This window comes from Cylas formicarius, unplaced genomic scaffold (genome assembly GCF_029955315.1).
Source record: "Cylas formicarius isolate icCylForm1 unplaced genomic scaffold, icCylForm1.1 PGA_scaffold_6__28_contigs__length_40554024, whole genome shotgun sequence".
Classification (NCBI taxonomy): domain Eukaryota; kingdom Metazoa; phylum Arthropoda; class Insecta; order Coleoptera; family Brentidae; genus Cylas; species Cylas formicarius.
The window spans coordinates 30675844-30692376 of NW_026844347.1; the positions used below are offsets into that span (position 1 = coordinate 30675844).

The window sequence follows — 16533 nt, forward strand, 5'->3', positions numbered from 1 at the left end:
TTTAGGGTATTATTTCTAATTTTCGGTGATGCTAAAAAAGACTGAAACAAGTGAAACTAGAAGTTAGATTTTACTCTGAATGCAACTAATTTAACATAGAGTTTGAGTTTTTATTAGCCGTAACGATATTGTAATTTTTCGTTCGCTAAGAATTGTAACGTTCAAACATTTTCATTTGATTAAATAAACACAAACCAAGAAGAACAGTTAAAGTTATATATTAAATTGTAAATGATTAATGAAAGTTTACAATATTCATATTCCTTATTAAAATTGACTGTAATATCCATCATGTAAATACCAGTTATAAGAAAAAACTGATAGTTTCGTGAACAGAATTAAAAGAAATACGTTGTAGGTATAATTCAAATAAAAAGTTAGGCAACCATATAAATATCATAATAAAATTCATTACTGTTTAGCAGACTCGTACAATCGGAGCCAAGGGTAATTTCTTTTCAGGCAGCTTTCCTTGAATGTGGTAAAATTTAAATAATAATAATTACCATTAGATTAGATTAGATTTTCTTATATTTTACTTTCTTCGCTTCAATGAAGCCCGGTAACTTTCATGGCAAATTTGTTTTTATCTTGCGCACTCCTCAGCAACCTATGGGAGTTCAGTCCTGTGCAATCTCTAACTTTCTGTAGCCATGAGCCATCAATTTTGCCTTCTATTTTGAGTTTTAGAAATTCATACCTATTACCCCTCATTATGTGCCTGAGGTAGGCAGTCTGCCTTTTCGCAGTAAAACCTCTTCATTAGTTGCGTGGTAAATCCAGGATATTCTTAACATACGGCGATATGCCCTCATATTTAGCTTTAAAATGTATGATTGGCAGGTTGAGTTGGAATTACCAATGCCTGTTAGACAAGATCTATTATTCTGTAATGTAATGCCGAAGTTTTGAAAAAATAAAGTCGATTACTTATTTATTAATTTTTCCAAGCAGTCCTTATTTGGAAAATTCATACCTAAGAAATTCATAACTAAGCAGTCAAAATTCTGTTCTGTGAAACTGTTCCTAAGCTACAAGAAACGTGATGGAAGCATAAATAGCAAAGAAAATTCACTCATTTTTGCTGGTTTCAGAGATTTGATGGAATCTCCCACGGGATGGACGAACACTGCAAACTGAGAAAATGGCGGAGCATGTATTATGCCGATACTTGAGGACGGTAATGCAAGCTTGGGACTGAAACACTAAACTCCTAAGCATCTGGTGTAATGACCTTCAACTATAAATTCTGAATCCTAATCCTGTGGTTTGGATAATGTTTGCCCCGATAGCACCAAGGTGCAGTAGAGCCAACAGCAATTTGCGTCGAGCGCTAACGGAAAAATTTAGACGTTCGTAATAATTATTTACGTAAGTGATTGCCCGGGTGTAATTTTACGGCTAATAATGATACAGGCCTGTCAGGATCGACAAATATTGAATCTATCTTCAGGTATATTTATAGCGAACAGAAACGGTTTCCTAGGGCGATATAAATTAAATTTCATATTATTTAACGGGCGTTTAATATCGGACAGCCGTGAAATTTATCTTTAATAAATAATTCATGAAAAACTATTTAGGCGAAAATAAATCAATAATTTTAATCTAGATCAGAAGTGAACTTAATAGAAAGTCTGCATCTAAAATACCTAATTTATTCGTAATTGGCTTTTGATCTTCAGCCGTACATCTTCAGATTTTACCGCAACGTGGGTCTCGTGTTGTTGGTATATTAATTTTATAATAAGACCTCATATGGAGTAAATTGGGTACTGGTTGAGACCAATTCGGGCCGCTTTTAAGACACCAAGCGTACGTTTTCTGTAGGTAAGTTTTGACAAATGACAAAATGAATGCGTATATTTAGGTAAGGAAGTAGTGGTGTGGTACCTTTCTGGAATGACGTCATTTTTGGTAATTTTTGTTTATGTCAACTGGCAGAGACAAATTTGAAAAAGTCATTGTCGTTTCTGTATAACAGTCAATACCAATTATGGTTGTGTGTCGTTCAGGATATTGTCGTCAAAATTGACATTGATTTTTATTACTTTAAAAACTTTTGCAAGATGCCGCGAAGATATAATCAGCAATCCAGGTTAATAGTTTTGAATATATTAGCTTTTTTTCAATCGGAAAAAGATCAAACTAAAAATGGAATTCCTCCGCAAATCGATAATATAATTGCACGACATAATTTATCCATACAACAATCACAAAGATATTATATGAAAATGAGGATACGTTATATGAAACCAGCTTGACGTCATTCCAGAAAGGTGATACGCCAACTATAGAGTGCAGTGCTTCTCAAGAAGAATTTTCTTTTATATTTTAGTACACTGAGTCTTTCTAACCAGCAGTAACTTGTACAAAGAAAACGATATTATAACATCGTTCAAACGGCTCATTTGCTGTTAACATACTAGTCATTGTAATAAATTTTGGCATCATTATTATCATGATGATAATAATAGCTACAATATTAATAGTTTATGTTCTTAATTACAGGAAAATATCATAGTGCAAAACTTTACTGTCATGAATAACTTTTGCACGCAAACGAGTCACCATTAAAACATGCCCATGAAACATGAAAAATATATATGTTGTACGTAATTTTTGAATTCGCCTACTGGCCGAAATTTATACTCAAATCGCTGAATACTCAGGTCACTATACAATAAGACAAACAAAAAATGAACATACGATACAATGCAATTTGCAAAAACATCGCCAATTGTTAGTATTCTAACCTTTATCCTAATCTTTAACATCGGTTCGCTTTTGTCAGTGTAAATATGGATGAAAACATTGAAGATCTTATAAAAGACTTTGAATCTACAATTCTTTTGGAAAGTGACTGTATAGTAATAATAAATGAAGTGAAGGCAGCGCAAAGTTTATGGAAATCAGGCGAACTATTGTCCCCAAAATACTACCGCAGATTGAAGATATGCGATTTTTTGAATATTGGTCAAGATGAAAAATTAATAGCCAAAAGACATACTGACAAAGATGTTATAACAGTTTATGTATACCGACATTGAACATGAACTGTAAGTGTAGAGTTTTTCAGTTAAAGAAAAATATACCAAAAGAAGGTTTAGTTGTTAAACTCATATAATAATACAGAAATTATTTAGGAGATGCTAGAATACTGTATTGCAATTTTCATTGAGGGTGCTCTTCCTGGCCTGGCGGACAATCTGGCTCCCGAATTTTAACGACCGAATGATTTTGGTGCTGATTAATAATTTCATTTCGGTAGCTAAGTTCACCAGTTCAACCATTCAAAAGTTCTAGCCAAAATATACCAAAAATGTGAAGTCAAAATAAACACCTGACAGTTTTGCTTAATTGACATAAGTATATTTTTAAAAGATGGAGCACGGTGGCACTCCGACATGACTTTTTGTATGGCTGATTACATAACGTATCAAATCAAATCTGTACTGAGAACGTTCTCATCAATGGATAGGGTGTCGAAACGCTTTGTAAGTACAAGTGTAAGATTACGCAATAAAGTGAAAGGTAAAAGATGAAAAGAAAACTTTAAGAGGGGAGTTGGCGGTGAATCACTTAATCGAAATCTACGCTCAGGAATTCGTCCAGAACGCTCATCCGCGGGCGATCTCGGTGAAAATAATGTCCTTGAAGGTGAAATTTTAATGGAGAGCTGCAAAAAAATGCTGGTAGTTGAACTTGAAACAATAATTGATGTGCGGCAGCGCTTTTAATCCGATGCGATCTTATCTTTTTCGGCGCGGTTTGTTTATTATATTTCTTTTATTGCCGACAAGAATTGATGTTAAATTGGGCGTAACCACACACAACATTCACATTCGTTTCATTTGCCGGAGATATTTTTTAATTATTAGAGTGTTCGGGTTTTGATTGATGGAAATCGCGCTTTTGAAGATCGACTTTCTATTAGATCCACAAAATTAGTGGTCGTTGAGATGATATTTGAAAATTTTACCTTGTTTCGTAATAGGTCTTTTTTACAACGGTATTGATGCCAATTTGTGGAAACTCCCATACCACTTTTTCGTGTTTTTTGCGTCCAGTGTTTCCTCAAGTAGTTATTGTTCTCAACTTAATGTAATATTTGATGATCATACTATTGATAATAGTATTATTATTATTATTATATTAGTAAAATTTGCCCTATAATACCAACTTTTAATGGCACACGAAGTAATTGGAATTGTTTTCGGATAGAATAGAGAAGAGAAGTTAAAAAAAACTTGTATCACTAATAATTAATTTACGCTACCGTCTCAATACATTTTTAAATACCTAGTTTATTCTTTAGCAATTTATATAAAATACAAGTTAATATCAGATATACACAGTAATCTAAAAAAAAATGTGTTGTGTTATGTCTGACACATGAATATTTTTGTACTGCTATGATACTTCCTTGGACCAACGACATTAGTAATTATATACAGTGTTATTTGAATGACATTATATCATTTAATTACTGAACTTCGTGATGGATATCAATTAACTCACCCTTGACAAATGATAACAATACCGCTTGTGTGCGTGGTTATTTTGACTCGGGTAACGGCGTGCAAAAATCTTCTTTAACATGAATAGTGTCTTTTTCCTTTTGCTTCAGACTTTGTTGAGTTGAATGTTCCAGGATGTATTATAAAATCTTAATATAATTAATGAAGTCAGGTTTTAAAACATTCGTCTTATCAACAATAAACAAGTACTAATATTAAGCAAAGATTACTCAATTCGGAAATTGTTTATGTGCACCAGTTTGATTAGCTATCTCTTAATTGCTAAATCGGCGTAACTGGTGTTCCCAATATCCAAATTTTCCCTGCCAAATACTAATATTTCTGTTGTTGTAATTTGTTATAATACATGAAAAAGTTTGTCCCATTTTGGTTGGAATAGTGAGACATTTTTTGTGTGAAGCAAAAGATACCGGAAAGCAAATTGTCAAATGACTTGTCGTTTCTCAGCTACTCAGTTGTCTGGCAACTTATGAAATAAAAACTATTAAAACTTTTTAGGTAGAATCCTGTTTTCGTCTAAATTTTACTTCTTACATACGCCTCAAAAATATATGGGAAATTGACAATGAAAAAATTCCAGTTTTCAAAACCTGTTATTAAAATTTTGAAAGAAGCTTACCACCTTTTTGCTATTAAACATTTAAGCTATTATTAAGTACCCTACTTGCTAATTTTTTAGTTTGGCTTTAAATGCAAAACAACATGAGTACCCAACCCGGTCTGTTAACTCATGACGGCAATACATTGAAAATCAGATAAATCCCAAGCACGTGACCTATTAGTTAAAATATTATCTCAACAATTTCGTGTACAACAAAGTCGTGCGCATTCAATTATGCATTTGTTTGGCTATTTTTGTGTAATATCACCGTGTTATGACAGGTAATGTATAGAGTTTAATGCGTTTATTTCCTATTACGCTATGCGCTATCGCTTTCGTCTGGCTGGTCGGTTATTATTATCTTAATTTTCCACTTTCTAATCTTCGCATCGGTAAAAGAGTAAGGTGGTTGCCGGTGGCACTTTGGGGTCCAAAAAAATGTATTTCGCACTTCTTAATAAGGACACCCACAACTGGGACGGTAATTGTTTAGTAAAAGGTCCGTATTTAATAATCACGACGTAATTTTCGTCTTTAATTAGATTCCATTTATCTATTAGGGAGAAAGTTTGGCACTTCGCCAAAGAAAGACAACCGGCTAGTAATTTATTTTTCGACTTCTATTAATCTATTAACCGTTAATTGATTTAATATTTAAGTGTCATGCCTTTGAAGGGAATACTAGATTGTTTACGTGGGAGAAAAATGAACAGAACAGCAGGAGTGATTATGCTCTCTTTTTACTATCCGTTCTTACACGGAAGGAGAACACATCTTCACGCAGAGTCACGTAATGCTACTTAGAGCGAAGGTGTGGTTACCACTTTCAGAGATGCATTTCCTTAGAGCAGGAACAAATTTAGAAAATTACTTAATTCGCACGGTGAAGGTGGTAATATTGTGCACTTAACGAGATCTAATTTGTACTGGGCTTAAACAAATATGGCTGCCTTAAAAGGAAACTAACTGGAATGCCTCTTTTCGATATATATTAATTAAGAATATTCTGTTGCTTTAGGTGAAACCTATACAAAAAATACAGAATAATATTTTCATTATGTTTTATCAAAATAAAACCTAGAAATTTACTTAAATTTATAAAGAATTAAATTAAATTAAAAAAATAATTTTACAATTTGAATTCTTTTTTATAATCGTAAATCAGTCCAAAAATTAGTGATTTTAACATTTACTTAAACAAAGCGTACATAATTATATTTTTATTCTACAACATAACTTAATTTTTCTATAAAAAAATATTTAGTACAATATTAATCCTATCTTAGTTTCGCTACCTCTGTTATCTTCATCCATTTCTAAACTAACAATTTAGGTGTTACCCTTACTATTAATAAATTTATAAGTGCTTTCCACTGTTATTTGTACTACAATTTTTGGCTATTAAGTACTTCTTTTACGCTATTTTATTGCATGAAAGATGTTTCTAGTGTCGGCTTTTTACCTTTCAGATTATAATATTGGCACTGTTGTAATCTATTACAATACATGTAAAAGTTTGGATAGGATAGCAGGATATTTTTTTTGTGAAGCAAATGACGCAGCAAAGAAAATTATCAAAGCTACAACTACAACTAAAGACGTCATGGAAACCGCAACATGTCGTATGTCAAAAAAATAGATTTTGCAGAGTATGCAATAGGTCCTATGTCAGTAAGCCAATCAGAAGTACAGTTCCCCTCTTACAATAATTTCATTTCAGGATATTTAATATTAATGAGCAATATACTTTAAATACCCAATGTTAGGAATGCACAAAGTCTCACTTTAAAAAGTCAGCTTTGTCAACCACTGTTACTGAGCCACTTCGAGCGTTCACGGTACTTTCGTCACAAGTTGGGAGCAATCGGATGTTTTCGGTTAATTTAAAACGCGAATGCATTACTGCTATTATGCAGAAATGTGACGGTTGTGTGCGTTTAGGTATTTGCTCCGCTAGTGTCTAAATAAACTTGCAACTAAAGCGTTACATTACTATTTGTGGTAGTTTTTCTTTAAATATACACTTAGATTCCCTATTTTAAAGTTGCCAATAGAGAGTTTTCAATTATACGCTTTCTGAACTCCAGTATCCAAAATTGCTTACTTATTTTACGATATATTAAATGGACAGTTTAACAAACAACAATTACAGAAATTAATAACTCCTATTTACTTACGTTTCGCAGATCACTATATAGAGCTTATTAGTCTTGCGGCAATCTATAAGGTTTTTAATGAAGAAATCCATGAATGGCAACAAAATGATGCTGAAGAGAAATATTGAAACAAAGAAAAGTATTTGTTGTTGAATGTATTAGTGCAGAACGCAGTTATTGTCACATAGATGGCACTACATGTATTGTTTTTGAAATATTTTTTTTTTTGACCTACGTGACTAGGGAACAAGCACGCGGTGGAATGGCGGACCAAGTGTTAGATGAATTTTGTTAGTTTTCTTATAAATTCCAATATTTAATATATCCTTCTTAAAATAAAACGCTTCAGTGTGTGTTATTAAACTCACATAATTCAAGATTTGTCAGCTTGAAACTCTATCTATTTATCCTGTAGTTTTGTTTTCAAAAAATAAAAAATTGCCAGCGCATATGTAAAATTAGTGTAGTCTGCTGAGTAGGACGAATATTATCCATCGACTTAACATGACATTATTTTGTGTTACCGGCTTAATGAAGCAGTTATATAAATCGTATATGCAATTACCTGTAGTTTTGACTTTTTTCCATTGCGATGCAATTATCGATAATAGTCGACGACCCGCGTTATGACGCAATAATTTCGCAGTTTCCTGATAAAAATCGATTCGGAACGAGCTTTCCTTTTCCAATCGACGCATCAATAAACACATACACATACAGAGACGCAACAATGCCTCCGCATTTTTTTATTAATTACTCTGAAATAAATTATTTTTGGTCTTAGAGGAAGTAAGCCAGTATAGGTTGAAATAGACTTGTGGAGTTGAGTGTACCGATTTGCGCAATTTTCATATTTTTTTAAAGCTTTAATAATTTCGTTTTGCCACCAGTAATGAAATTAATCGCTTTAGTAATTACTTCGGCGCAATCCGTGCGAGGTAATTTGTATATTTCAAGTAAGCCCAAGCAGCGCACTTTGCTGTAATTATTACATTGTGCTGTAGAAATGAATAACGTACGTGGGTATTTTTACAATTAGGTAGACGAAAAATGCTACCCGACATGTATTTTTTCTTTAGTTTAGCAGATTTGAAAAGGGGTACAATTGAAGCCTTTTTAAAAAATATATATATTTCAATATCAAATACTTTTACAGTTACAGCTTTTATACAATGACATACAGAAAAAAATGATTTACGGACGCCCTGACCCTTACTTTGCGCCATTTCCCAAAAAATGAAATGGAATCTGGGTATGTTTTGATGAAAAAAAAAAAAAAACAATTACACAGGAACTCAACCTGTGGTGTGCAAACATGTATAAAATGAAAAATCATATATTGTAAGTATTAGGAATATTTTTTTTTACATCTAAGGCAAAGAAAATTGATATATCTAAATCTAACGTCGCTCATTAGAGGGAAGAGGCGGGCGCGTAGGCGAACTGAGGGGCACACAGAAAGGAAATAAGGAAAAAACTTCGATAGCGACAACTGGAGCCACAATAGAGCATAGTATTCTATACACGAAAACAACTGCAATTATTCTTACGGCATTAGACTTTGCTCTAAATTATGTGATAGAATATGCTGATAACTACAAGAAATTGAGCATCAGTATCTCGTCTCTACGTTCCCATAGGAACATTATAAATATGTGTAAAATGTGCTTTGCAGTTAATTTTCCTTGCAACCGCTGAATCAACAGCACACAGTTCTGTTTATGAAAAAATAAAATGTGTTTGACATAGTCGATAAGATTTGGGGTAGTTTTTTTTCAAAACTGCTTCATCAGGACGATTTGATCGCTAAACGAGAGTTTCGACCCTTAGATTCCAAAACGAAAAAGTGATAGACTGTGTCACAAACCCAACATGATTGAGATCGACCGAGGGCAAAGAAGAACTTTTTTAAGAAACCCTATTCTCACTGCCATCCATTAAAATTGAAAATATGGAACATCCCGATGTAAAGTACCAGGCCACTCCAACTACAATCGATTGGTCTCAATACGATTAACAACCTATGAGAAGCTGCGAAATGAAATGCGATGTAAATTGAAAATAATAAGGGATCTAGAATAGAGCCTTGAGACACTCTAATGTAATTTGACTTTTCAATTTTATTAGCCGTGTTAACCCGGCGCAATGCAATTTTCAAAAAGATTGTTAATAGTACCAAACGCTTTGCTAAAGTCCAAGAGGGCTAGAAGCATTTTTTATGTCTACCGACACTGTAGATGTGCTATAACCTAGACGAAAGCCAGACTGATTACTGGATATTATGCTGTTTGAAGTTACCTTGGTTATAATGGTTAGTTTATTGGTTAAAAGCGCGTTTTGAATATCCCTTCTGGACATTATATAGTATCTATCATCAGCATAAACAAGGCCTCTGTATATCTAATAGCTATAGAGTTCCAATACAATGCTTACAGCGCAAATATTGGTTGTCTAGCAATAAGTTTAACGTGGTTTTAATTTTTGTTAGGTTATTTGTCAATTTTCTAAAGCACAGTAGGGGTAACACGATCAAATAAATATGAACGGAAAGTTTTTAACCGACCTCCTTTGACAGGCGAGGATCACTTCCGCCCTCGAATTTTATATGAGACTGGATTGTTGCCAAAATTTCGTATAAATACGAAAAACCGTTTAAAAATTTACATACACTCTCAATGCTCTACATTCTCGGCACAGTTTTCCTCATTCGACAATCAAGATTAGGATTCATCCGGCGTAAAATGTAGGTAGATTTAAATCACCCGCCATGACGTGACAGTAAGTAGAATATCACGGAGAACTGTATGATAGAAACGCACTCAATAAATAAAAAAAAATGTTTTATGTTAATGTTGTAGTTGTAATATTTGTCAAAAATGTATAAAACCACATATACAAAAGCTGCAAGAAAAGGGAGTAACATTGACTACATTTAATTCTAATTAAGACGAGATCAGATTGCTATTGGATTGGTTAATCTCGTGGTGTTTATTTACCTTGGGTATTTTTTCGGATACTCTTATTATATGCGTTAATGGTATATATGCAACAAGTGTGGAAAACGGCATGTGAGTCACGAGTTTATTTGGCACGAGCAAACAACACGAATATATTCACTGACATAACTGTCAGAATTGACAAACGTCAAAATGCAAGTCCTGCGGTAAAATCTCCGAATTGCTCTCAGACCCGTGCGATATTATCCCGGAAATGTCCGAACTGTCTCGGATCTGTGAGACCAGAAACTCACAAAGTATTTTACCCAAGGGAGTAAAAAAATATAATTTTTCTACTCCCTTGAGTAAAATACCTAATTATACACCGATCTAGCGTGCGGGAAGCGTTACTTTACCACGTCAGTTTCGTTTCCCACGGATCCGAGCCACTTCGGACATTTTCGGGATTTTACCGCATGAGTTTGGGAGCAATCGGATGTTTTCGGGGATATTTCCCACGCTTTGAATTTTGACGTTTGTCAATTCTGACGGTCATGACAGTGAATACATTAGTGTTTTTTTGCGAAAATGTACCCAGAAACTAACAGTCGTAGAAAAAGTGCAGTATGCAACATGATCGGTAAACTTTTTAACTCGCTCGTTTATTAAACACTCGCTCCGCTGCGTCCCGCTCGTGTCAAATAAACTCGTGAGTCAAATGCCGTTTACCGCACTTGTTGAATAATATACTTTTTCTAATAAACAAAAACTCTGTAATCGCAGTTTAACAATTAAGTCAATGACAGGTAGAAGCAAATAATGATTTTATAGGAGAACATATGTTATAATAAAAATAGTACGAGAACTGCAAAAAAATTTGATAAATTTCATTTTATCGTTTAAGGTTTACTATACTTTTATAGTTGATGAAGCAGTCCAAATTATTTGGCTTGACTGGTTATCGTATTAGCTAGTCTGTTTACTAAATAATTTTATGCTTAATTATTATAAACCTTAACTACGCAATTTTGTCCATCATTTTGGCATTACAGACCACAAAAAAAAGGCACATAAACTATACAGTTTGGAGTGCTATGCCAAAATTTATAGTCTATTTATTTTCTAATTCCTATACATTTCAAGATCATCGATTGATTCGTGTTACAAACAAGAATTTTGTCATTTAAAATGTAACGGAGCGGGGTTCGTTATTTTTTAAATTTGATAGAGAACTTAATAAGCGTTCCTAAGTGCAGATTTTTCATTCATTACATAAAGATTATTTTTGTGGACGTTGGTGAGAATAATAACACCCTGAAGAAGAAAGCAAAAAAAATTTTTCCAAGTTAATAGTGGAAATGACACATTACGATTGTGTACGAAATAACAGCATTTCCGTCGAGGAAATCAAATAGAGCTATTAACAACTTATGAACACAACCGTAAGATTATTAATTATTTTCATAACGCGGTTGTTTTACAATAAAGTGTTACATCAAAGTCACGAGTGAGAAAATCGGTTGTTAGTTTTAAAACCTTCAATTTTTTATTAAAAAAAAGTGACGCGGTCTGCACACGAGCATGAAGGCGTTAATTAACAAACAAAAAAAAAGCAACGAGCCCCATTATACTTGTTCGGAATAAATATAATAATTCCTGCCTTAATTAATGTATTAGTTCATACGTATCCGCAGCTCGTTTTCTGAGTTGACAAAATAATACCGTTACGAAATGGGCGTTTTGTACACGGTAATGGCTTAATCACGCTTATTTTGGGCGGTAATTTGTAAGCCGTATATCGGGGCGGAGATTCGTTTCGGCTTCTTTTAATGTCGCTTTAATTGTCCCGATCTTTGCACACACTTAATTACAACGCAAAGCGACATGCCCCGCTTTAAAATTATCTCCACTCAAATGTGGGACATGTGGTTATTCAAAAATTGTGGGAATAATTATAAATCTGATTGCATTGTTAATTCCTTGGGTAATTGTTACGAAATCGTATACGACTTTCAGCCAATGACGTGTGCCGTTACAGAACCTTCGAAGGTTGGTCATTAAGAAAAAGAAAACACAGCAAAGCTAACACGATGGCCCGTCCAACAACGTACTGTTGCGCATAACTAGAAATTTGGAAAATTTGTTTGGGAGAAATGCCCGAAACCTTTCAAAAAATGAAGGTTTTGACGCCTCATCCATTGGCGGTTTTTGGTTATTTTTGTAGATACGTTGTTAATGCGGGTTAACGCAAGAGAATAAAAAAGTTTGCTGAAAAATATTAGCAGCGCAGATTAAAATTATAAAATAATAATTGTCATTACTGTAAAATTAACTTCTCTTCTTCTCATTCTTGTCAAAAGTGATTCCGTGTTCTTTTCCCTTAATACCTTGAGGAATTAGGTGCTTGTTCTGAGGTAACCGTCTTTCAGTATATCGGTACTTGTCTCAAGAGTACTCCCAAACCTACATGGTCAACTCAATTAATTCCTGTATATGTCATGCCCCAGACTATCAATCAGTAAATCTTCACTGCGTTTGCAGCCACTTTCACAGTATCATACAGAATTTTGCATGTTTTTAGTGAATGCAATTGGTGAAATATGTGAAGTAAGTGCGGTAGTCCAATCTTAAAGTTTTCAGGTATTTATTAAATCCGTGGTTATAATTATTACAAAATATGCTTGCGTTTATTGCTATTTTTATTGATTATTCATGTATTATATAGATTATTTTTATGAATAGTCCACAATAATGAAAATGGAGGAGATTCGTGTTAAAACATCCTATAGTTAGCACTGATCTTCCTAAACAGAAATATATTCTCACAAAAAAGTTGACGTTCGTCAAAAAAGAATAATCCTGTCGGGTTTAGGTTTGTACAATTTAGGATAAAGTCATCTCCATCTCACATCTCAATGCAAATGTACTTAATTCATTATTGTCATATTTTTATCTTTTGAAATTGGCAATATGTTTTTTTTTCGGAATACATTGACGAATTTGCAATTCGTCCTTTCCTAAATGATTTGCTGATTATTAAACTTCGTGAAAAAGGAAGTGAGATTACTGTACTGTTAAACAAAAATACAATTAATTAGTTAATACATTTGATGTAAAAGCAAGAAACACTTAAGACAAGTAATTGTTTCTGGACGAGATAAGACTAGTCTTATATGAATTGATATATTCGTAAAATAAGTTAAATTAGAATTGACATATTTGTAAAATTAGTTCACCTTGAGTAACTTCATGTACACTTTAGATGATCGTGGTTGGTCCTTTGAGTCAAGATTTTGATTCTTGCACCAAAGGAATGATCAACTGATTAATTATTTTTCTTTACTTCGATCAAGACAATGAATTCTTTCGCTGCTCTTAGAATTGGGACATAGATCCTTGAAGATTAAAAAAATATTAGTAGACTACAACCAAAGATTTGATAGATTTTTCATGCAAAAATCGCGGTTTTGGTTTAAAAGTGTTTATGTGATGACGATATCCTTTTTATCTGTTAAATAATAGTATGGACAAATTAAAGATGTTTTTATAAACAACTCATAAAGTTATTTAATATTTCGATTAAGTTTTGGATTTTCTAGGATAATTACTACTGCAAATGACGTTGCGTTGCGACAGGCTTTGCCCAAGTTACTTTAACCTTTCGGCCTTCGTAGTAAATCGACAATGGAGACTTTAAGTGCCGCTCCGGTAAAACCCCAAATTGCATACAATCATCATCCGCCGAAGATACTTCGGAACGAAGTCGACTCCGCAATTGGGTTAATTTTTATTTCGGCTGAGATTTTTACGGCCGAAACCGAACCACTTTGAAACAATGTACGCCAATTTAACGGTAATATAATTTTTGTATTTATGGTTTGCTACCACCTGCTGCGATAAATTTTGCAGCGAAACCCAGATCGGAGACAACTGAATTATGGCGTACATAAAAAAAATCCGTTGAAAACAATGACGTACTGGTTCCGCTTTTTAAACGTCTGCTTCGGTTATAGCGTAGTAGTAGTTGGGATATTTTTTGCATCTTTTTAAATTTACGTCCTGTTTCCCATGACTTGACTTTGACAATCGAAATTACAGCAGGCGAATATTCTATAAGTACTTTATAGTTAAGCAACTTGCGCTATGAATAAATGTTTACTACTTCCGGAAAAAGACTCAACAAGACAAAATTTGAATCAACAACTATCAGACACAAAAATGGCAGCTTAGTGGCAATTTGGTAGTAGTAGACTAAATTGTTGGTTAGCTAGCCGTGCTATTCCAGTAATAAGTTCAGTTTAAGATTAAAAAAAGCTTTATTTGGGTTGCTCTCAGAATTGGTCTCGAAATATCCGGAGTTTGATCAATCAAAAGTTTTTGTTCGGGTTTAAACAGTTCTGAGACTGAGTTTCTTTTTATTTTAGGACAATTCGTGAATTGTCCGAGAACCTTCTGAACCAGTCTCCAATCTCGAGCAAGAATTTCTTTTGGTTAGTTTAGTCCATGCTTGATTCATTCTTTAGAGGGAAAGGAGCTACCGTTTATGTCATTTTTATTTGTTAAGTTTTGGATTATGACCGTGTGTGGTTTGTATATTGTATTACGATTGTTCTTTTCTTATATTATAAAGGACATGTATTTTTTTTGAAAGACTGGTTTATGTTTTGATTTTATGGAAATATGTGAATAGAAAATTTTGCTTATTTTACCTACATTTTCCTTTCAACACAATAAAAATTAAATAAAAGTAACGCAAATTAGTTAGTTCAGAAATCAGAACTTCTTGTCCGCTGTAGGGAACATTTGCATTTTTTCAGAGGGGGACGAGTTTGACAGATTTACAATCCGCCGGTCTTATCAATCTTTCCCAATAAACCTAACCTGGCCTTCACTCGACTGTCACTGCAAATATGGATGTTATTGCTCTGTTGAGCTTATTGTTTTTATTGGCAGGTTGTTAGGTTTTTGCAGATTAGGAACACATTTTATTTGACTACAATAAAGTCAAAAATAAAAGTGTTCCAGAAACTAAAAAATATTGTAGATTATTTTTCATTTAATGTCAGATTTAAGTTTCGATTCATTATTTTTAAAGTTATACATGCAAGAATACGAGAGTTGTATGAATACTTTGCTTCAACACTGCAAAAATAATTTATTTGCCTTCAATTCGTCTCGGTTTGTTCAGGGACCTGAGGTGATTGAAAACCTGATGTCCTATTTATAATAAGTAACTCTTGTAACCCTTATTATTACCCAGCGTTTGCAAGCAAAAGCTGGAAATCTTTGCCCGCTTACATTTTCATAACGATCGTCCGGCGTGGGCAAACTGAGTGTAATGTGTTAGATCGGTAATTATTTATTAGAATGCCACCACCTTCTAACCTTTCCGTTCGCTATTATACTTTTTTCTGCGAGCACGTAAACAAATTATTCATTGACAAATCTATCTGAAGCGTGATTTAACTCGATGAACAATTAGGTAACTCAGATTATTATCTATTTCCCATAGTTGCGGTACCGTTTCGAATTACAGCACCGCCCATAATACGAGGCTGACACGAAATGTTACTCTCTTTGTTGTTTGTACTTCACTAATAATAACCTCAGCCCTTTCCTAAACATTATACTTTTTATTGTTTATTCTACATTAATGTTAGACTCATAATAATTACCGCCTGATATTCAGAGGATAAAAAGTGGAATAGCACAATATTTCAAGTGCGGTCGCTTCTGTTATTTTCATGTCAAATTTCGTCAGCAGCTCTAGAATGTCATTCTGAAGTTCTTTCAAAAAACTTTATTTAGATATTTATCCACTGGCGAATTTTCATCCACAGGGCCGATGTCAAAAATTATATTTAGGTTATTCAGGTATACAGAAGCATGTTAAGAAGATGTTTCCTCAAATATTAAACAACTGCATCTAATCTGCTTCTCGTTGGATAGTTTCCCGGCCCTTTATTTATTGTTAAATTTTTCAAACAGTTCATTTGAACAGCTGTAGCTGCAAAATATATCGTGTATAAATGTGCCATACCGCTTCTTCCACAAAGGTTATTAATTACAGTAGAGTGCGACTTTTTTATACTTATTTGAGGTTTATTGTACATAAACAAGAGGAGTAATATTAAAGAACATAATTAAATTATATCGAGACGTCAATCGTTCCATAGTTCCATTAACTTTTAAATTACCCTCGTATTTGAACATGAGTTTATTGCTCACACCAAATAAAGACTACTGTTAAATAAGAGGTCAAGGTCACGTGGGTAATGATTTAAACGGCCGTCCGTGAA

At 33.5% G+C, this 16533-nt stretch overlaps 1 protein-coding gene across 1 annotated transcript in view; it reads right to left on the minus strand.

Annotated features, from left to right (window-relative positions):
- Window positions 1-16533, minus strand: part of LOC132702850 (uncharacterized) — a 71079-nt gene that overhangs the window by 19414 nt on the left and 35132 nt on the right. The window lies entirely within an intron of this gene.